Source organism: Panthera onca, chromosome A3 (assembly GCF_046562875.1).
Source record: "Panthera onca isolate mPanOnc1 chromosome A3, mPanOnc1 haplotype 2, whole genome shotgun sequence".
Classification (NCBI taxonomy): Eukaryota; Metazoa; Chordata; class Mammalia; order Carnivora; family Felidae; genus Panthera; species Panthera onca.
The window spans coordinates 42,736,949-42,759,560 of record NC_138341.1 but is presented as its reverse complement, the minus strand read 5'-3'; the positions used below and the strand labels follow the sequence as shown (position 1 = coordinate 42,759,560).

Sequence of the window (22,612 nt, the reverse complement as noted above, 5' to 3'; positions counted from 1 at the left end):
AAATGCATGGATAAAGATATACATGCTAATACAAATTTTAAAAAAAAGTACCTATACTAACTCCGAATAAAACCGAATTCATAATTCTTAGCGTGCATGTGCTTAACAATACAACATCAAAGGACATGAGGCAAAAGCTAATAAAACTGCAAAGAGAAATAGATAAATCCACTCTGTATGATAGAGCCTTCGACACCTCTGTATTAGTGATCTAGCAGGCAGAAAATCAGTGAAGACACAATTGAACTCAACACCATTAGTCAATTGGATAAAATTGCCATCCACGGACTACTTCATCCGACAGTAGCAGAATATACATTCTTCTCGAGTTCACACAGAACATTCACCAGTATAGACCTTACTCTGGGGCTTCAAAAACATATCAATAACACAATTCAAAGAGATATGTGCACTCCATATTTATTGCAACATTCTTTACAATAGCCAAGATATCGAAGCAACCGAAGTGCACATCAATAGATGAATGGATGAAGAAAATGTGATGTGTATGCACCATGGAATATTACTCATCCATTAAAAAGAATGAAATGTTGCTATTTGTAGCAACATATTTAGACCTGGACAGTATTATGCTAAGTGAAATAAGTCAGACAGAGAAAGACAAATACCATATCATCTCACTTATATGTGGAATAAAAAAAATGAATAAACAAAACAGTAATAGACCCATAGATACTGGAAACAAACTGTTGTTGGGGAAGGGTTGGGGGCAGGCAAAATAGGTAAAGGAGGTTAAGAAGTACACACTTACAGTCCTAAAATAAGTAAGCCATCAGGATGTTATGTGTAGCATAGGGAATGTATATAGTCAGTAATACTGTAATGACTTTGCAACTTAGATGGTAACTAGACTTATTGTGGGGAGCATTTCAGAATGTATAAAAATATTGAATCACTATGATCTACACCTGAAACTAATAGGATATTTTATGCCAGATTAAACAAAACTCAATATGGGATGCTTGAGTGGCCCAGTCAGTTAAGATCTGACTCTTGATTTCAGGTCAGGTCATGATCCCACAGTCATGGGATCGAGCCCCGTATGTGCTGACAGTGTAGAGCCTGCTTGGGATTCTCTCTCTCCCTCTTTCTCTGTCCCTCCCCTGTTCGTGCACACACACTCTCTCTCTCAAAATAAATAAATAAAAATTAAAAAAAAATTAAACTCAATGAATTTAAAAGAAAAGAAATCATACAATACCTACTCTGTAACCACAATGAATTTAATTTTATATCAATACCAGGATGATAGCTTGAAAATCAAAAAATAAATTAAGATTAAATAACATGCTTCAAAATAACACATGGTTAAAGAAAAATGTCTCAAGAAAAATTAAAATATTTTGAACTAAATGTAAATGAAAATACAATTTATCAAAGTTAGTGGACTGCAGAGAAAGCAGTGCTAGGAGAGAAATTAATAACATTGACCATATATGTTAGAAAATAAGAAAAAAATATGCAAGTTTTCACCTAAGGAAACAAGAAAAACAAGAGTAAATTAAATGCACAACAAGAAGAAAAGAAATAATAAATATTAAAGTCAAAGTGAATTAAACTGAGAATGAGAAATCAGTAGAGAAATCGATGAAACCAAGTTTATGCTTTGAAAAGATCAACAAAATAAATGTCTCTAGCCATGCTAAGAAAATAAGTGAGAAAACAAATTATTAATGTAAGGAATGAAGAGGTAATGTCATTAATGATTCCTTGGATGTTAAAAGGAAAATAAGTGAATAATATGAAAAATTCTATGCCCACAAATTTGGTAACTTAGATTATAGTGATCAATTCCTTTAAAGACACAATCTGTACAAAGTCACAATGGAAGAGACAATTTGAATAAGTGTTTAACTATTAAAGAAATTTATTAGTAATAATTAATATGTACTTATATTAGCATATTATATAAATTAGTGTATTATATAAATATACTATTCAATAATTAATAATTTATTCTTTCATAATTACTCATGCTGGGAAGATGACATTACCCTAATTACAAAACAGACAAAAACATTGTAAGGAAAGAAAACTACTGACCAATATCTCACATGAAGATAAGTGAAAAAAACTTATCATAAAATACTAGAAAATTAAATCCAATAATTTATAAAAATATATACCATGACGAAGTCTGATTTATTCTGTGTATGTAAGATGATTTCAGCATCTTAATAGAAAATCATTTAATTAATAGAAAAGTTAATTAACTAATAGTTAATATTAATTAATAGTTTCTATTAATTAATTAATAGAAAATCAATTAATGTATTTCTTTACATAAATAAGCTGAAGAAGAGCAATCAAGTATTTCAATAGATGCATTTAAAAAATTTGATAAAACTCAGCACACATTCATGATAAAAAAAATCTCAACAAATTAAAAATAGAGTGGAGTTTCTTCAACTTGAAGAAGACATTTACAAAAAATCTACAGATGATACCATATTCAATGGTGAGAAATTCAAACTTTTCTCACTAAGATCAGAAACAAGGAAACATATCCCTTCTCACTGCTTGTTTTCAACATCATATTGGAAGTCCAGTCTAATGCAATAAGGCAAAACAAGATAAGGGCTACAGATTGGGAAAAAAGAAATATAACTGTGTTCTCAGATGACATAATTGTCTATGTAAGAAATGTTAATTCCATTGGAAATTAACCCTTTCTTACCTTCTTTATGTCTTGCAAGGTAGCAGTTAGAAGCAACATTTTACTAGAGTATCAGATTTGCAATGAATATTAGGAGAGAATAAAGTGTTTCTTCTGGCCTTTGGAAATAGTAGGCCAAACTTCCTTATTTCATACTTGATGAAACTGATGCCTAGAGAGGAAAGTGACAAATAATGACATTAGCAATGCAGTGTCACTAAGTGTGCACCAGGACCAAAAGGTTGTTATTGTCCAGTATTAACCTGGTCTATCAAACTCATGTTGGGAACAACTGAAGATGACAAAACAAAACAAAACAAAACAAAAACATAAAACAAACAAACAAAAAAAAACTTCTTCCAGTTAAAATATTTGCTATTTATAATAGCCTTCTGGACGCAGTCTTTCTTACTTGTCCCCCTAGTGATTCTTGAGAAAAGAATCAGATTTGCAAACTCTTGCTACATCTCTGACCTCTTATTAAAGCTGCAACAGTTAAATCCATCTACTTAGGAGGCTAGCTCTAAGGGACCATGTAAAGAGAAATGAGGGAAGTAATTTGTCATGCAACACATCTAGTCACCATGGAATATTGACACACTCATTATCACTCCACGCAAGTTACCCACATGCCCAAATGGGCACTTTTGTCATAGAGCCCAAAGGGGTAAGTGCATTTTGCTATGGAATTTTAACATCTTAGATCTTTAATTTCACTTTAAAAATCTACAGATATTAATCTATTTACCAATTTCCTGAAGGCTCGGTCTGCTGTGAGGTAGTACTTTCTCTGGGATGACAGCATATTTGCAAGGGGAAAAAAAATACATTTGGTAACCAAAACACGTGGGTCACAGTCTACTTGTAAGAGTAGATAAACAAAAGGGCTTACAGACTTAATGATCTTGTTCATTCTCTCCCCTCCATTTACTCTGATTACTTTATGCTTATTTTAATCTAATCATACAGTACATGGTTGTATATACTATTTTGTTTTTTTAGACAAGGAGACATAACATAAACACGTATTCATTGACAGAGATATTGGTTAAGAGATTTATTTGTTGTCCTCATCCAATAACTGGTATGGTAGACAACGATAAAATACAGAAGAATTTTTAATTATTTAGAGTGTGGTAAGATTAGCTGTTTTTCTATTTACCAGAATAAAGTGGACATTGGCTTTCTTTGGTATCTAAGTTCCTTGATGGGGTAGATAGTGGAGTGTACACAACAGAAGAACCAGAAACATGAAGTTTTAATAGCCTCACAGCCATTGAGGACTATCCCCTGCCTCTGAAACAACACAGCTTTCAATGCCATTTATGAAGGTGTCTAAGCATGGAAGGGTGGAATCCAATCACAGAATAAACTCAGTTATTGATGAGCATGCTGATGGGTTGAGAAGAGAGGCCCAGACTCACAGTAAATCCTGTGGAGTTCGTTGTGGAACTACAGTAAAGGCAGACATTCCTGCTTCCAAATGTAATGATTTGTCTCCTTGCCGATGATACCAGATATTGCTCACTCCTTAATGTGCAACCAGTGTAAACTAATCTGAGTCAATATAATTTTGTTTGTTTATTTATTTAGTCATAAAAGGACAGCACAATAATCTATATTCTGCTATCAGTGGTGAGCTGACAAAAATGAAATAGTCCCAGTGTTTGGTGAAAGTTGGTAAAAAGTTGAAATATGAGAATATATTACTGGGCAGATGGGTTTCTATGGCAGAATATTGCTTGAATGTGTATAGGTCACACAGCAAGCTTGGAAATGTGTCTGCGACTGATAGATTATGAAAAGAGGAAGGGAAAGACTGAAGATATTGCAGAAATCTTGTTTCCTCTCCTCACCTTCTCCACTTCATCCCTAGAGTAATCAGTCCCTCAGTAGAGAAGGGGGTGAAGAAATGTGTTTGAGAGCTTCATGTATTATTATATTTGTATGTATTATAATGTCTTACTTATTATAATGAATACAGTAGGGAAGATCATTGTTATTGACCACTACTAGTTTGAAATCTATCAAGAGTAGTAAAGAAAATATAAAGAGATAGCTGAAACAGGTAGAGGACTGTGTGAATGGTGGAAATAAATAGCATCTATTTCACTGGTAGAATAAGGCATCCCTCTACCCCGACAAGTGCACGCTAGACATATCAGTACTGCTCTTCTGCTTACAGATACTGGTTTTGAAAAATGTACACCTCATGTTTTGATCTATTTTAGACTAGATTTTTAAATAAAAAATTGTGTTTCAAATATAATGTGGTATTTAAGCAGCTAAGTTGTTAATCAGTGGTAAAAGACACAGGCCTTGGGGAAACACTGTAAATGGTGCCATGGACCAAACGCTTGTGTCTCTCTCTCCCTTTGCCTAATTAATATGTTGAAACCTTAGCTCAGTGTGATGGTATTTGGCGGTGGGGCTTTTCTACGTAGATTACATCATGAAGGTGGGGTCCTCATGATTGGATTAATGCCCTTAAAAGAAGAGGAAGGGGCAGGAGAGCTCATTCTCTCCAGGAGTACAGGAGGAAAAGCCATGTGAGCACACAGATGGAAGGTGGCTGTCTACCAGCCGGGGAGCTGGCTCTCACTAGTCACTGAATTGGCCAGAACCTTAATGGTGTACTTCCCAGCCTCCAGAACTGTAACACATAAATGGTTGTTTTCTGAGTAACTCAGGCTGAGGTATTTTGTTATAGCTGTCTAACCTGACTAAACAATTGGACTTTTGAAAACAAAAATAAATTAGCATGCAATTTTTGATTTGTTTCATTACTTCTCCATTTTTCTACAGCTTAACATCCTATTCATCTCAATATTTAACATGGACTAATATACAACGTTTTGTGTTAGTGATATTGTAGGGGGAAATGATATGGCAGCATTAAACTTTGAAGAATGTATGGAATTGAAATTAAAGCATAATAATAGAAACATAATTAAAATAATATGCATTGAAACAAAAATTGGGTTGTGAACATTTACAAATAAGAATTGCAATATTAATTGTACATATATCTACAATCATTAACTACATTATAAAATATAAAGAGATAAGTAGCAATAATAAGAATCTTCATTCTAAATGGTCTCTTGGTAATTTTGTAAAGATCTAAAAAAATCACCAAAATACAAACAGTTGTAATTTCTAGGTGGAAGATACAGAGTAAATTTTAGTTTTCTATTTATATTCTTCCATGTTAAAAAATCTAAAATGTGTATATATTTAATCTCATATTTAATAATTAGAGATGAATAAATCACTTAATCAGGTTTTTAGTCTGGTCACATATCTGATTTTCTGCTTTCAGGATCACCTCTCATCCCGTACATCAAAGTAATTTATGTTTGAATAGTTCTTAGATATCTGCAATTTGTCTTGTTGCTTCCTTGAGGGTAGAGACTATGACTATGCTTTATTCTTGCTAATATTCTCTGTCGTCAGCATTCACTAGTTGATAAATACAGGAATGAATAATTACATATATTGATGCTTTAATTCCCCTAATCCAAAAGCCTGCGTTTACTTCACATTGCCCACAGGCTATAAAGTCCATACTTTGCAAAGTCTCTAGATTTTCTTGCTAGATAACCACTCCATGTTAAATTTAAATTTTATTCATGTGATGGTGATTAGTTTGTGCCCTGGTACATGTGTATTTTTATACTGTTGGGAACATTCTACAGGAGAGTGATGCTAGCCTATCTCAAAAGGCCCTATGGAATATTTTCAGAATACAATTTCATACATACAAAATCCTATCCCAATACAAAGACAGTCCCAAAAAAGAAATTTCTTTCCAGGTGAGGAAAACTAATATGTACACATTAAGCTGTTCCTAGTTGGTAAGACTTAGGAGGAGAAAATTTTAGCTAAAGCATGTATCTGAAGATGCAGAGAAGTTAAAACCTAGGAACAATGCAGGGATTTATATGTCTGCTGTCTTTCACCTTCAGCAAAGCTAGCTTTGTTTTCCTTCCAAATGTAGTAAAGGTACTGAGCAACACATTTTATCAGGCAGCGTCCAACCTCCTGGTGGAAACTCACCATTCACATGCAAGCTTGTCTGAGACAGATGTCTTTAGCCATAGCATAAAATTAGGCTGCTCAAATTTAACATTTGACTGTTTCCATAGTTTGCCCAAAAATGTGTTTTAAAGTTGATTTCTGACTTTATAAGAATAATAAAACCCTTAACTGAATACATTTTTCTTTTCTCTACTTCTTCAAATTTCAGTCTGTAGTGTAGGGAAATGACAGGACTTAATTGCTTAATATGGAAATAATAGTGTACAAGCTGGTATGGGCCAGGAAGAATAGTTAAGACCACCTATGATGCGCATTTCCTCCTTTTATGTTTTTCTCAACCTCTTTATCGTTTTCCTGAAAACCATCCAGTGTCCTCAGATGTCTTGCCTAACTAGACCAACTTACTCATTGTTTTATCCTCCATGAAAAAATGCCCGATTCTAAAATTAGCACTCCTTCCAAAAATATAATTTTTTATTAGTTTAGGTTTTAACCAATTTTTGAGAACAATATTTAATACTAAACTGCTAACATCTCAAATATTAATTTTAACCTGTTTTCTAAGAGAGAAAAGTTATGTTATATACAAAGGTCTATTAAAATATTAGGTATTTTCACATAGCAATATACATTCTAGAAATCTGTTAAATGAAATGATATTTATACATTTGTTTATTAATTCATGCAAATATATATGAATATGTATTTCAGGACCGTTTACAATATTTAAATAAAACACATCATTGTCCAGGAATAACTAAATAGGTTTCAACACAATAATACTATGTGCAATTATGTAAAATTATGCAGAATTATGCAGCAGTTAACAATTATGCTTATTAATAGTTTGTGCATTCATTAAAAATTCACATTTCATCTTCAGAATGCTAAAATGTATTAATAAAGTTATTATAATTATAAAACTTCATATATGTGATTATATGAAATCTAGAAAATTTATAATTCCCTAAATAGTAATAATTAATATATTCTGTGAGTATGGGTTATTTTCCATACTGATACTAAGCTCATTTAACAATTTCTTTTTCAGAAAAATGTATATTTTCATTACATGCTATGATAAAACTTTATTTTCCAAAAAAGCAGCGTGTATTATAATAGAAAGTGAGTACAATGTATGAAATAATACATACATGTATTATCCATAAGATTTTAGCAACTATGGTTTTGTGTATTCTATAAAAAGATGCATATGAAAGTAATTATAAGGAAAAAAGAACAATGCTCTTTTGTAACCTGCTTTATTAATGTGATAGTTTTGTAAAATTTCCTGCATGTCATTAACAATTATTTCCCAGAGACTTAGGTAATTTATATATTAAAGTCTGAACCATACTAGGCTAGTAGATTTCCAATATACATTAAAAAACAAACAAACAGGGGCGCCTGGGTGGCTCAGTCGGTTAAGTGGCCGACTTCGGCTCAGGTCATGATCTCGCGGTCCGTGAGTTCGAGCCCCGCATCGGGCTCTGTGCTGATAGCTCAGAGCCTGGAGCCTGTTTCAGATTCTGTGTCTCCCTCTCTCTGACCCTCCCCCGTTCATGCTCTGTCTCTCTCTGTCTCAAAAATAAATAAACGTTAAAAAAAATAAAGAAAAATAAAAAACAAACAAAAAAGTTTTCTCTAGGAATAAATTCTCAAAGAGGGGTGGATGAGCCAAAGGGCATGCTAACTTAGGGCTCTTGCTTTACTTTGTACTCCTTTCACTAGAAATATTAAGTAATAATTGGTTTAACTAGCCACAGCTGAAAGTTCCCACTCATCTAGCCAAGTACCAATACTGGATGATACCATAAAAACAGCCACAGAAACAAAAGGAGAAACAATTATGGTATTTTTTTTTTCTAGTTTGACAAAAAGCTAGTTACTGCTTCAAGTTCTATTTCTTTTATTAGATGTAAATATGGATATATTTCACTTGTGTATTACCCCTCTCTCTTTTTTTTATTTGGTGAACTTCCTTCTCATATCTCTTACTAATTTTATGTTAGAGTTTACATTTTTTCATACCAAAATTTATGGGACACTTGGGTGGTGCATTTGGTTGAGTGTCTGACTCGGTTTCAGTCCAGGCCATGATCCCAAGGTTGTGATATCAAGTCCAGCAATGGACTCTGCACTGGGCATGGAGCCTACTTAAGATTCTGTCCCTCTGTCCCTCTCCCCAGCTCATGCTCTCTCTCTTAAAAAAAAAAAAAAAAATAATAATAATAATAATAATAATAATAAATCATACAATTGCATACTAATTTTGAATATTTTTGGTGGATAATAATGTAGTTTGAGATAAAATTTGTGTAAAAAATTTTTTATTGAAAGATAGCCATGCTCATTTGTTTATGTATTGTCTAGGGCTACTCTCATTCTATAACCTGTAGAATAGAGTATTTGTGACAGACCTGTATAACCTGGAGGTGGAAAATGTTCAGCACCTGTCAGAGAGAAGTTAAAAATAAGGGGGAAAACGTATGTACACACACACATTATAAAATTATGTTTAATCTTCATCTTTAAATGTTTCATTCAACTTATTCTTTGATATCATATTCTTGTACCTAAAGTATTTTTTTTAATTTCTTTAGATCTGATCTGCTGAAAATAAATTATCTATCTAACTTTGTCTACAAAGTTTTTTTTTCATGTTGTATTTTTAATCAAGACTTTACGTTTTTAGAGCAATTTTAGGTTGAGAAGTAAGTACAGAGATTTCCCATATATCCTCTGATGCCATCCACATATAGACTCCCTACAGTATCAATCATCCCTACATAATAGTACATTTGTTACAATTAATACCTGCACTGAAACATTGTAATCACCCAGTATCTATGTTTCACTGTTGGTTCTGTACATTATGTAGGTTTGGACAAATATATAATGACATGTATCCATCACTATGGTATCATATACAGTATTTTACAGCCCTCAATATCCTCTGTGTTCTGCCTTTCCATACCTCCTCCTCTGCAAACCTCATCTTTTAAATGTTTCCATAGCTGTGCCTTTTCTAAAGTGTCATAAATTTGGAATCATATAGTATGTAACCTTTTCCAGATTAGCTCCTTTCACTTAGTGATATGCTTTTAAGTTCCCTCCATATCCTTTCATTAGTTTGGCAGCTCATTTCTTTTTAGTGCCAAATAATATTCCATTGTTTGGATGTACCACAGTTTATCCATTCCCCTACTGAAGGACATCTTGGTTGCTTCCAAGTTTCAACAATTATAAGTAAAACTACTATGAATGTTTGTGTGCAAGTTTTTGTGCTGACATAAATTCTCAAGTGTTTTGGATAAATACCTAAGAGTGCTTATCCTATGTACTAGGGTTGGATCGTATGGTTCCTTAGGTACCACTGCTGGATTTTGTAGTGATAGTGTGTTTAGTTGTGTAAGAAACTGCCAAATTATCTTTCACAGTGGTTGTACCACTTTGCGTTCCCACCAGCAGTAAATGAAACTTTCCTTTGCTTAAGATCTTCACCAGCTTTTGATGTTAGTGTTCTGAAATTTGGCCATTCGAATAAGTGTGTAGTGTTATCTTGCTATTGTTTTAATTTACATTTCCATGATAAAATAGGTTGTGGAATATCTTTTCATATGCTGTTTTGCCATGTGTATACTTGGCTTGGTATCTGAATCTTTCATCTTTTTTTGTTGTCGTTACTGTTTAGTTTTACGTGTTCTTTGTATATATTGGACAACAATCTTTCATGGAATTTGGCAAATATTTTCTCTCAATCTGAGGCTTGTCTTCTCATTGTCTTCACATTGTCTTTCATAGAACTTGTGTTTTCAATTTTAATTAAGCCTAGATAATTGTTCTTTTTTTTTCATGGATCATGCCTTTGGTGTGTTATCTAAACAGTCACCACCATACCCAAGGTCATCTAAGTTTTCTCCTGTGTTATAGTCAAGGAATTTATACTTCTGTTTCATACTTAGGTCTATGATCCATTTGGAGTCATTTTTTGTGAAAAATGTAAGATCTGGTTCTAGATTCTTTGGGGGATTTTTTTTTTTTTTTTTTTGCATGTAGATGTACAGTTGTTCCAGTACCATTCAGTTTGGAAGACTGTCTTTGCTTCATTATATTACTTTTGCTCCTTTCTCAGAGATCAGTTGACTATATTTCTGGGGGTATATTTCTGGACTCCCTACTATATTCCATTGATCTCTTCATCCATTCTTTCACCAATACCACACACTGTCTTGATTACTATAGCATTATAATATGTCCTGAAGTAGAGTAGTGTCAGTTCTCCAACGTTGTTCTTTTCCTTCAATATTGGGCTGGCCATTCAGGCTCTTTTGCCTCTTTATATAAAGTTTATCAGTTTGTTGATATCCACTATATAACTTGGTGGGATTTTGATGGGAATTGCATTGAATCTATGTATCAAGTTGAGAAGAAATGACATTGTGGCAATACTGAGCCATCCTATTCATAAACATGAAATATCCATCCATTTATTTAGTCCTTTGATTTTATTCATCACAGTCTTGTCGTTTTCTCAGATCTTGTACATATTTTGCCAGATTTATACCTACGTATTTCATATTTTTGGCTGCTGATGGGAAAAGTTCTGTGTCTTTAATTTTAAAGTTACACTTTATAAAAATTCCTGGTACATAGAAAATCCATTGACTTATATATTAACCTTGTATTAGAAATATTTTATGATTTGTTATGAGATTTCTACTTTGATTGATATGTTACTTAGAGGTGTGTTGTTTTTAAAAGAAAGAAAGAAAGAAAGAAAGAAAGAAAGAAAGAAAGAAAGAAAGAAAAAGAAAGAGAGAGAGAAAGAAAGAAAGAAAGAAAGAGAGAAAGAAAGAAAGAAAGAAAGAAAGAAAGAAAGAAAGAAAGAAAGAAAAAGGAAGGAAAGAGGAAGGAAGGAAGGAAGGAAGGAAGGAAGGAAGGAAGGAAGGAAGAAAAAGAAGTGTGTTGTTGAATCTCAATGTATTTTGGGATTTTCCAGCTATCTTTCTGTTACTGATTTCCAATTTAATTCCTTTGTGGTCTGAGAGTAAGCATTGCATTGTTTCTTGTATTTTAAATGTGTTAAGGTGTTTTATGGCCCAGAATGTGGTCTGTATTGGTGAATGTTCCATTCTTCAAAAGAATGTATATTTTGCTGTTGTTGGATGAAGTACTTTATACATGTCAATTATATCCAGGTAATAGCTGGTGTTGTTGAGTTCAACTGTGTTCTTACGGATTTTCTGCCTGCCAGATCTGTCCATCTGTGACAGAGGGGTGTTGAAGTCTCTAACTTAGATATGGATTCATCTATTTCTCTTTGAAGTTCCATTAGTTTTTGCCTCATGTGTTTGGTGGTCTACTGTTAGGTATATACACAGTTGGGATGGTTAGGTCTTCCTATATAATAAACATTTTATCACTGTTGTAATCCCCTGCCTTTATCCCTGATAATACTTTAGCTCTGAATTCTGTTCTATTTGAAATTGATATCGTTAATTTATTTTTTAAAAAATAGTATTAGCATAGTACATCTTTATTCATGCATTTGTTTTTAATTCATGTGCCTTTTTATTTAAATTGGATTCTTATAAACACTATATTGATAGGTCTTCTTTTTGATTGACTGTGAAAATCTTTGTCTTTTAATTGGTACATTTAGGCCATTGACATTCCAAGTGATTATTGCTATCCAATATACAATTGAATTGATATCTATTATATTCATTACTGTTTTCTATTTGTTGCCTTTGTTTTTATTCCTATTTTTGTCTTCCATTATTTTTTCTGCCTTTTGTGGTTTTAAGTACATATTTTATGATTCCATTTTCTCTCCTTTCTTAGCAAGTCACTTATATAGTTGACCCTTGAATAATATGGGGATTAGAAGCTCCACAAACCCACCCCTCCACTGCACAATTGAAAATTTACATAAAACTTTTATGCCCCGAAAACAACTACTAATAGTCTGCTGTTGACTGGAAGATACACAATAACATAAACAGCCCATTAACACATTTTATGTATATGTATTATACACTACAGTCTCACAATGTACAAGCTAGAGAAAGAAAATGTTATTAAGAAAATCATAAGGAAGAGAAAATATATTTATAGTACTAAAGTCTAAAATATCCATGTATAAATGGACCTGTGCAGTTCAAACCTGTGTTTTTCAAGGATCAACTGAATTTGGTATTTTTTTTTTGTTTTGCTTTTATTTTTAACTCTTTTTTGGGAGGGACAGGAAGTAGGTTTTATTGGTGATTAAGGATTAGGCAGTGACTGAAACTGATGACTTTAGGAATGTAGGGCCTGCCATTTCTCTAGGGCCACAATTAGAATATATTTGACCCCACAGCCAACCACGATGAGCTTCTTTTCAGCCACCATGTCTTCAAATTCATTCATATTAAACTTAGTAAAGCCTCTCTTCTTGAAGATGTGGGTCTTCCAGCAGCCAGATAACTTGAACTTGACCCTGCATAGGACCTCTGTCCTTGTTTTGTGGTGTGGAACTGGTGGATTTGATGGTTTGCCCAATGGGGATCTTGGCCACTGTACTCTAGGGCCAAAGGCACCCCACATATCTGTCTGGGGCCTAGAATGGGATCAACTTGAGGTAAGACATAAATGTCCAAAAGAAAGGTCCATCTCCATGTACTTAGGCCAAGCCATATGAGCAACAGACTGCATATACTACTAAGGAAGCTGCTGTTTGCAGTCATTGGACATCTAAAAAGAGCCTGGTTGGTTTAATTGGCTGTGGTTTGTTTTTGTTGTTATTTTGTTTCTTTTGTTGTCGTTTTTAATTTTTTTTAGTGTTTGTCCTAGAGTTTTCAATATACATTTTATAGGCTAATCCAAGTCCACATTTAAATAATGCAGAGCTAATCATGGGCAGTGTGAGTACCTTACAATAACAAAATAATCCTAATTTCTCCTCCTGTCCCTTGTATCATTATTATCATTCATTTAACTTAGGCATAGATTATGTAATCAAATACATTTTTGGTATTATTATAATTAACACATTGATATCTGATCAATTAATGATCAGAAAAACAATTTTTTTATTTAACTTTACATATCAATTCTTTGATACTATTCCTTTTCTTACATTTGTCTAAGTTTCTGACCTATATTTGTTTTCTTTCTCTAGAGAATGTATTTTAGCATTTCTTGCAGAGCAGGCTTATTGGCAAAAATATACCCTCAATCTCTGAGAAAATGTCTGCTTTATTTCTTTTCCACTTTTGAAGAATGATTTCCAACTTGGTAGTCTTTTTTCCTCCCTATACTTTAATTATGAGTGCAATTCTGATATATGTCCCTCTGTAGGTAAGGAGTTTATTTTTTCTCCCTGTGGCATTTTTTCTATGGATTATTTCTATGTATCTGATTTCCTGTAGTTTGAAGTGAAATTCCAGGTGTAGTTTTTGAGGGGCATTTATCATGCATAGTAGGATTCCTGAGATCTCTGGATCTCGGAGATTCCTGGATCTGTGGTTTTGTGTTTGATATTAATTTGGGGAAATTCTCAGACATTATCATTTTGTTTTTCTTCTTCTGGTAGTCCTATTATGTGTATGTTACACATTTTGTATTTGTCCCACAGTCCTTGGATAACCTGTTCTGTTTTCTTTTGTTTTGTTTTTTAATCTCTGTTCTCTTTTCTTTTTCGTTTTCAAGGTTCGTTGATATATCCTCTAATTCAAAGATTCTGTCTTCAGCTATGTCCTGTGTACTATGGAAGGAATTCTCGTAGTTCTTTTATCTACCTCTCTCTTTGTTTGTTTTTGTTTTTTTAGTTTATTTATTTTGGGAAAGAGAGAGAGAGAAAGTGGGGAAGGGGCAGAGAGAGTGGGAGACAATCACAAGCAGGGTCCACGCTAGCAGTACTGAGCCCTACTCAGGGCTCAAACTCATAAATGGCGAGATCATGACCCAAGCTGAAATTGAGTCAGAAGCTTAAGGGACTGAGCCACACAGGTAACCTGGGACTTTGTACCTCTTAAACCCTTTCACTGATTTTGCCTATTCCTCTACCACTCTCCCTCCCCTCTGGCAACCACCAATTTGTTCTCTAAATTTATGAATCTGGTTTTGTTGTTGGATTTTTTTTTTAGATTCCATATACAAGTGAAATCACATGGCATTTGTCTTTTTCTGGCTGATTTACTTCATTTAGTATTATAGCCTCTAGGACAATCCATAGTGTTGCAATTGGCAAGATTTCTTTCTTTTTTATGTTTGAGTAATATTCCATTGTGTGTGTGTGTATATATATATATATATATATATATATATATATATATATATATCCCACATCTTCTTTATCCATTCATCTCTTGATGGACACTTAGGTTGCTTCCATATCTTGGCTGCTGTAAATAATGCTGCAATCTATCCTGTTTCTATACTCTAGTGACAAAGTAGCAGAAAGATAACTTAAGAAAACAATCTCAAAACATTGGTCTGATAATTCCAACATTTCTGCTGCATCTGGTTCTGATGCTTGTTCTGCCTCTTCAAATTGTGCTTGTTTGTTTTTTATCTTTTGGTATACTTTGTAATTTTTTTTTTCTTGATAATGGGACTTGATATACTGGATAAAGGAACTGCTGTAAATAGGGCTTTAGTAATGTGGTGTGAGGTGTGATGGGAGGGGAAGTTTTCTATGGTCCTGTGAGGTCTGCTGGTGAGTCTAGTCCTTTGGACTATGAGTTTCACAAGTGTTTGTCAGTGTTTGTTTGTGTTTATGTATTTGTTTTCTTGTTTACTCTGTCTCCAGTTCAGTGAGCAGGATGGCTAGGGAGGGCAGGAATTGGGTATTCCCCTTTTGCCATGTCAGTTAAGCTGTGGTAATACCCTAGCAAGTTAGGCTCTGGTTAATTGGTTTCTCCTGAGGGCAGGCCTTGTTAAGAAGAACATGATGTCGTTCAGTATTTCAAAATGCTTCCTTTTCACTTCCCTCTGCCAGAGCTGAAGGGGATTTTCCTCAGATATTTACTGTGAGAACCTGTTTGAGCTTCTGGAGGTAAACCTCACAAAATTCTTTCCTTCCTACACTGCCTGTGTTCCCTGGTGTTCCTGCCCTGGCACTGGTTCTTGAAGAAAGCTCTGCTGTGAGTATCTGCTCAGGTAAACCACAACTCCCTAGATTCACCTGGCTGTCTGTCCCGTCTTGAGGGCAGTGTTTTGCCCTGTGTCCTCTCTTCTTTAAAATAAAATGTTAATATTTATTTATTTTTGAGAGAGAGAGAGACAGAGACAGAACATGAGTGGGGGAGGGGCAGAGAGAGAGAGAGAGAGAGAGAGAGAGAGAGAGAGAGAGAATCTGAAACAAGCAAGCTCCAGGCTCTGAGCTGCCAGCACAGACCCCAACACGGGGTCAAACCCAGGAAGCGTGAGATCATGACCTGAGCTGAAGTCAGGTGCTTAACCGACTGAACCACCCAGGAGCCCCAATGTATCCTGTCTTCTTGAGCACACAAGAAGAGTTATTAATTTTTCAGTCTGTTCAGCTTTTTAGTACAGAGTGGCAACTTCCAAGTATTTTACATGCAGAACTGGAAACTGGATCCCCTTCTTTTTCATAGTTGGACATTTATGGAAAGTTACAAAGATATTACAGAGTTCCCATGTACAGCATACCCAATTTCTCCTATAATAACATTTTATATTAATATGGTATATTTTATATATATATATATATATATATATATATATATATATATACATAACATATTTGCACAGTATCAGTGCATTATTATACGAAGTCCATTCTTTATTCATACATTTCCTCAGTTTTTACTAAATGTTTTTTTACTGCTAGGATCCCATCCACGGTAAATATTACATTTATTCATCATCTTTCCATAGGATTCTAGGAGCTGTAACAGTTCATTTGACTTCCTTGTTCTTGATGACCTTGACAATTTTGAGAAGTATTGGTCAGGTATTTTGTAGAATGTTTCTTATTTGGGGTTTCTCATGATTGCACAGGAGTAATGCATTCATGGGAGTCAGAACACAGAGGTAATGTGCCATTCTCACCATTTCATATCAAGGATATATATTCTCAAGATGACTCATTACTGTTGATGTTTACCTTGATTCCCTGACTGAGGACATGTTTGTCAGATTTCTCTTCTGTAAACTTACTGGGATTCCCTTCCCTTTCTATACTGTCTTCTTTGGAAGAAAGTCACTTTACACAGCCCACACATAAGAGGTAAAAAATTACTTTCTATCTCTTTGAGAGTTGGATTATCTACAAAAATTATTTTGAAGACTTATCCACAAGAGTTCCGCCTATATTTTCCCATGTATTTATTTACGTGTGTGCTTATACCAGTATTCATAAATATTTATTCTATATTTTGTGATGTAATCGAATAATTATTTAATTTGTTGCTCAAATTATTCCAGCTTTATCCATGAGAGCTCTTTTAGTTGATTTTTGTATATCCTTTAATATACCTATACTCTTATTTGTGTATGTGTATTTAGCACTTTCCTACTTTCTGGAATAATAAAATTCATCTTATATATTTCTTGTCTTGGTCCTAGAATTAGGGATTTATCCAAGGAACTCTTTGGTATAAAAAAACTAAGACCTGGGCATAAGGTGTCCTCTCATTTTTTTTTTTTTTTTTTGGTTTTGTTTGGTTTTGTTTTGTTTTCTCCCCTTGAATCTCATACTTTCAAACTTTTGGCTCAATTTCTTCATTTTTAAGTACATTTTTTAGAAATTCCTTGAGTTTGTTGGTGCTGGATTTTAATATCCTTAGCTTCTCTTTATTTTTACATGGTTTTATTTTTCCATCAATCTTGAAAAATTAATTATAAAAATACAGATTTTACTAATTCCATTGCATAATCATTTTTATGTATAAAATTTACCTCATTTTTATAATTATGTACTTCATAATTGAATATCATTAAATTACTTTATAGCTTACATTGTTTTGTATTGTAGCTGAAGCATTTGATTTTGGAAGACTATTTTTTAAAGAGCTTGTCCTTTTTTTTCTTTTTTTTTAAGTTTATTTGTTTCTTTTTAGAGAGAAAGAACAAGCAGGGAAGGGGCAGAGACAGAAAGGGAGAGAGAGAATCACAAGCAGGCTCTGGCACTGACAGCACAGGGCTGAGTGTAGGGCTTGATCTCATGAACCCTAAGGTCATGACCTAAGCCAAAATCAAGAGTCTGATGCTCAACCAACTGAGCCACCCAAGTGCCCCTGATTTCAAAAGATTTTAAGGTAAAGATTTTTATGGTACTGTCCAACTCAGTAAGAGCATCATATTTCTCCTCCTTCATGATTTAATATTGTAGACATACATAATGACTGTGATAATTTGAAACAAAAAAACCTATGAATTCTCTCTCCAACCATAGTCATCTCAGTGGGTCATGACCCATGCTCTCTCCCCTTCCTTCTTCTCATCTCATATTGACTCTAACATTCCAACTGCGGCATACTATATTTTTGTAAAAATGTTTTAAGGACTTTTAAAAAGCCAATCTCTATATTAATTAAGCAGAGTTTTATACACAGCTATGAATTAAATTGACTATAAAGTTATTAATTGATGTTTTAAATTCCAAATGCTAAGTTTAGATTTATATATTATGCCATTCTACTGACTGGGTAGAAAAAATAGAATTGAGGTGATTACAAAAGCAGGAAATTAGTTCAGGTTAAAGATGAATCCCTGAAAAGGGAAATTGAGTGTTGTGCCATATTTTAAGCTTATGTTTAAGAAAGAATTGTTAGCACTTACAGTACAGGTAAACGAGTGAAATAATAAAGAAAGGCAAAGTAGAGAGTAAGTATATATTTATTTGGCTGAATGTTGGTTGGGTATGGTGCCATTTAGTGAGACAAGAGAGAGGGAAATATACTGGAACAATGCTATGGGGATATTTTTAGGCATATAGACTACAATGTGTCTCTGTTAATGAGGTATCCAGAGATATTGATCTGCCCCTTTAGGACATATGAACAGAATATAGATTTAGGAGTAATAAACAAAGTGTTGGTTCTTGATGAGAAGCCTCAGGAATAGTAGATGGGGCTTTCCAACTTTATCAGAAAGAATATCTTGACTCACTGCCCAGTTAGACTAATTTTGATACAAGTTCATCTTTATCTGATAAGTTTCTCTGTAGCAACTATCAGTTGATCTATAAATTCTTATATATTAAGATCTTATGTCTAAATTCTTCCTAGATAGAAATTAATGACTGGAAGTAATCATAAAAGTAAAATCTAAAGTGAAGATAGCAGCCTTATTTTTAGCTTGAACATTGTCAGACTGCTTGTCAATAACCTGTTGTTATATGACTTAGGAGACTTTCTGATTTAGAAGACTATTGGAGGTTGTTAAAATTCTCAATACACATCAGCTATAAACAAATTCTGCACAGATTTTGGCCTTTAGAAAACAAAACCTTATTATACTGTCAGTGTATGTGCATTATAAAAGAATCTGAATTTCTTTGGAATATGTATATTCTATGACATTCCATGACACTTGAACTATCCCTCTTAAATCTTGAAATGGGTCATCCTCAGAAAACTCAAATCAGTCTGGCAAGCAAGCCTCTTGTGTAGTAAACCTTTCTCTACTGAGACCTACAGGTATTATCTAGCTTAAAATTTATGAAAAAAGACTTATCCATCTCAAATTTTTAGTAATATTAGACATAATTAGGTCTTTGCATTTGAAACCCCCATATTTTTTTTTCTTTTTTTCCCTCTCTTTCTTTCTCATTGTCTCTTAATCTGTCATAAAAGAAAAAAAAAAAAAAACTTTACCTCCACTTAAGTTAATACTGTAGAAACACTGAAATACAGTAGAAATGAACAGAATATGAAGTAATAATTATTCATCATTGAATAACAAAAAATAACAAAATGGGGCTGGATTTTCCTTTGCCTTTAGTTTAATAGTCTAAGAACCTATTTCTGAGGAAACAGACTATAGAGTTATTCCTGGTGATAAATACAATCGCATAGTCACACAAATCAGAGTGAGACTGTTTTTAGGAGAAAATTAGATTTGTGTAGTTTTATAAGGTTATATATTAAAATAATCAAATAAATATGTATCAAATCTTACTTTATAGTAATATGAAGATACATAATCTTAAAATTATTTCATTTAATAGTTAAGGGATAAATTTTTATATTAGAGCTAAGAAAAATCACTTAACCTTACCCAATATTATGTGGTATCTGGGAATATGACTATGGAAATTCTTTCCTTCTTGTTTATATGGCTTTATGTAGTCATGAATATGAAAGCCAAAACCCACAGGATATTTCAAGATGCTGTTCCTAGTTATTTTATTAATTATTGTTACTATTATTTTTTTTTACTTGCTTTATCTTCTCAGGAAAATAAAGATGTACAGATGTCATTTAACCTACTGGTATCAAAATTTTTCAATTGAACAGAGATGACATTTTCCTTAGAAAAAAATATTTCATGAGGGTCAAAAGTTTTATTTTTTTTTAAATTTTTAATGTTTATTTATTTTTGAGAGAGAGAGTGAGTGGGGTAGGAGCAGAGAGAGGGGGAGACACATAATCTGAAGCAGACTCCAAGCTCTGAGATGTCAGCACAGAGCCAGATGCAGGGCTCAAACTCACAAACCACAAGATCATGACCTAAGGTGAAGTTGGAGGCTCAACCAGCTGAGCCACCCAGGCACCCCATGGGTCAAGTGCTTTAAAAGGATTACAATTCTAGCTACTCTGAGATTGCAGTTGGAGATGACTTCCTTGTCCAGTTACCCACTCATTCTTCCTATGTTGTCCTCCGTATCGCAAGAGCTTCATGGAGCAATATTTGAAAAGCATTAACATATCACAATTTTCTTGTTAACTATATAAAGAAAATAAAATTTAGAATGTGTGATAAAACTGGAGGATATCTCCCATATACTTACAAATACCTTTGCTTGTGCTTTTCCTGTAGAAAGGACACTTTCATCTTATCTACTTCCATCAATATGTAATTATAGATAGACCTGATAGCGATGTAGGATATCTTGCTATTACATATGTGTGGTATAAAGAACACCACAACCACTCACAAATGTGATTTGGATCTAAGTGTGCAGTTCCATCTTTTTAAATTCAAGCTGATTCAGGAAATGGTTCCTGGATCAGAAGTAACACCGATGTAATTGTAGGACCATGCAAGTTTGTCTTAAAGGGATAAATCCTAAAGAGTGATAGATTTTCTTTTTTACTTAAACACACACACACACACACACACACACACACCATGCATTTGTCCAAATACAAAACATTCACCTCTCTTCTTTGTTGATCTGTTGTTTCTTCCAATTTTGATAAACATACCCTCAATACAATAATAAATGACTAGTCTCGGATTAAAAATATAGCAACAAGTTGTGGTGATTGGACCCACTGGAGAGTGCATATCTCACTGAAAGATGGTGGCAGCTGTTCCTCTCACCTGGCTGTAACTACCTTGGAACAGAGAGATAGTTTTTTCCAGCTCCTCAGATACTTTCAAATCATACCAGAAATATGAGTTTAATAGGAAGTCAAAAATTTTCAATATTAGCCAAAATATATGCATTTAACATTGTATAAGCCAAGACTAGACAGGAAGAACACCATGTGTCAATGAGCCATAAATGGCCTGTGAAGCACTGCTTTGGAATTTCTTTCGATTCTATTTATTTAACCACAGACACTTAAATAATTAGTCCATTCCACAAATAATGAACATAGTAACTGTCACCATTGTTATAATTGATTTGCACATATTTTTTTCGTTATTTTTCCCAAAAAACTCTGTGATTTAATGTTTTTATTATCCTCACTTTAAAGGGGGAAATTGGAGGCACAGGTGGTTAAGTGTTGTTCTGTTAGTATAAAGAATAACTGTTACATGAAACAAACAAAACATGTATATTGGCTCCAGTATAATAGAAGTCAATGTCTCACATAAGTGAATTCAAAACAACTGTCCCAGTTACATAAGCAGCTGTCTTTCAGACAATGATTCAGGGACCCAGGCCTTCTTCTCTCTAGTGGCACGTCTTCAAATCCTGACTTCGAAATTGATTTTGCAAATCATCTTCAAACTGGTACATGGAGAATGAACATGGAGGAGCATATGTAACACATTCCTATGATCAAGGCTAAGAACCAGTGTCAAGGAAGAAGAGAAAATGAATTAGATGAAAATATAACCATTCTCTTTCACAATGTGAGCATCAGAATCAGGAGATGAATCCAAATAAGTTGTATCCGTATCCTGCACTCTCACTATATGCTAGTTACTAAAATAAAATAGGGTCATATAGTAAACATAGGGTTTTCAATTTGTAAAAAAGGCAGACAGTTGTGGCAAATTTATAGGTATGGTGTGTATGTATATGTGTATATCTATATAAAAACTATTCATGAGACAAGATTGAGACCCATCTCATCATATCTTAATACTAAGGAAGTATTAACCTTAAGGAAGTTAATTCACCCAAAGACCAATGGAAACAATTCAATATTTCAAGAGAAAAATAAAGCAACCAGCCTTTGCAAACATTTATTTTAATGAATAAATTTTAATAAATGAAAGCCTGGAAAATGGCTTGAAAAATTAAAAGAATAATGTGAAATGAGCATTTCAGTGGCTTATGTGAGGCAAGAGGATAAGTGAAGTGAGAGTCTATGATGCTTTGGATTAGGGGATGATAGAGATGACAAGTGGATGGGATTAAATGATGTTTAGAAAATAATAGTGGCTGGGGCACCCTGGGTGGCTCAGGCAGTTGAACATCTGACTTCAGCTCAGGTCATGATCTCATGGTTTGTGAGTTCAAGCCTTGCTTCAGGCTCT

At 33.7% G+C, this 22,612-nt stretch overlaps 1 pseudogene; it reads right to left on the bottom strand.

Moving 5' to 3' along the window:
* Positions 1-13,369: 13,369 nt before the first annotated feature.
* LOC132672723 (small nucleolar RNA SNORA70) lies at positions 13,370-13,490 on the bottom strand (annotated as a pseudogene).
* Between the last annotated feature and the right edge of the window lie 9,122 nt (positions 13,491-22,612).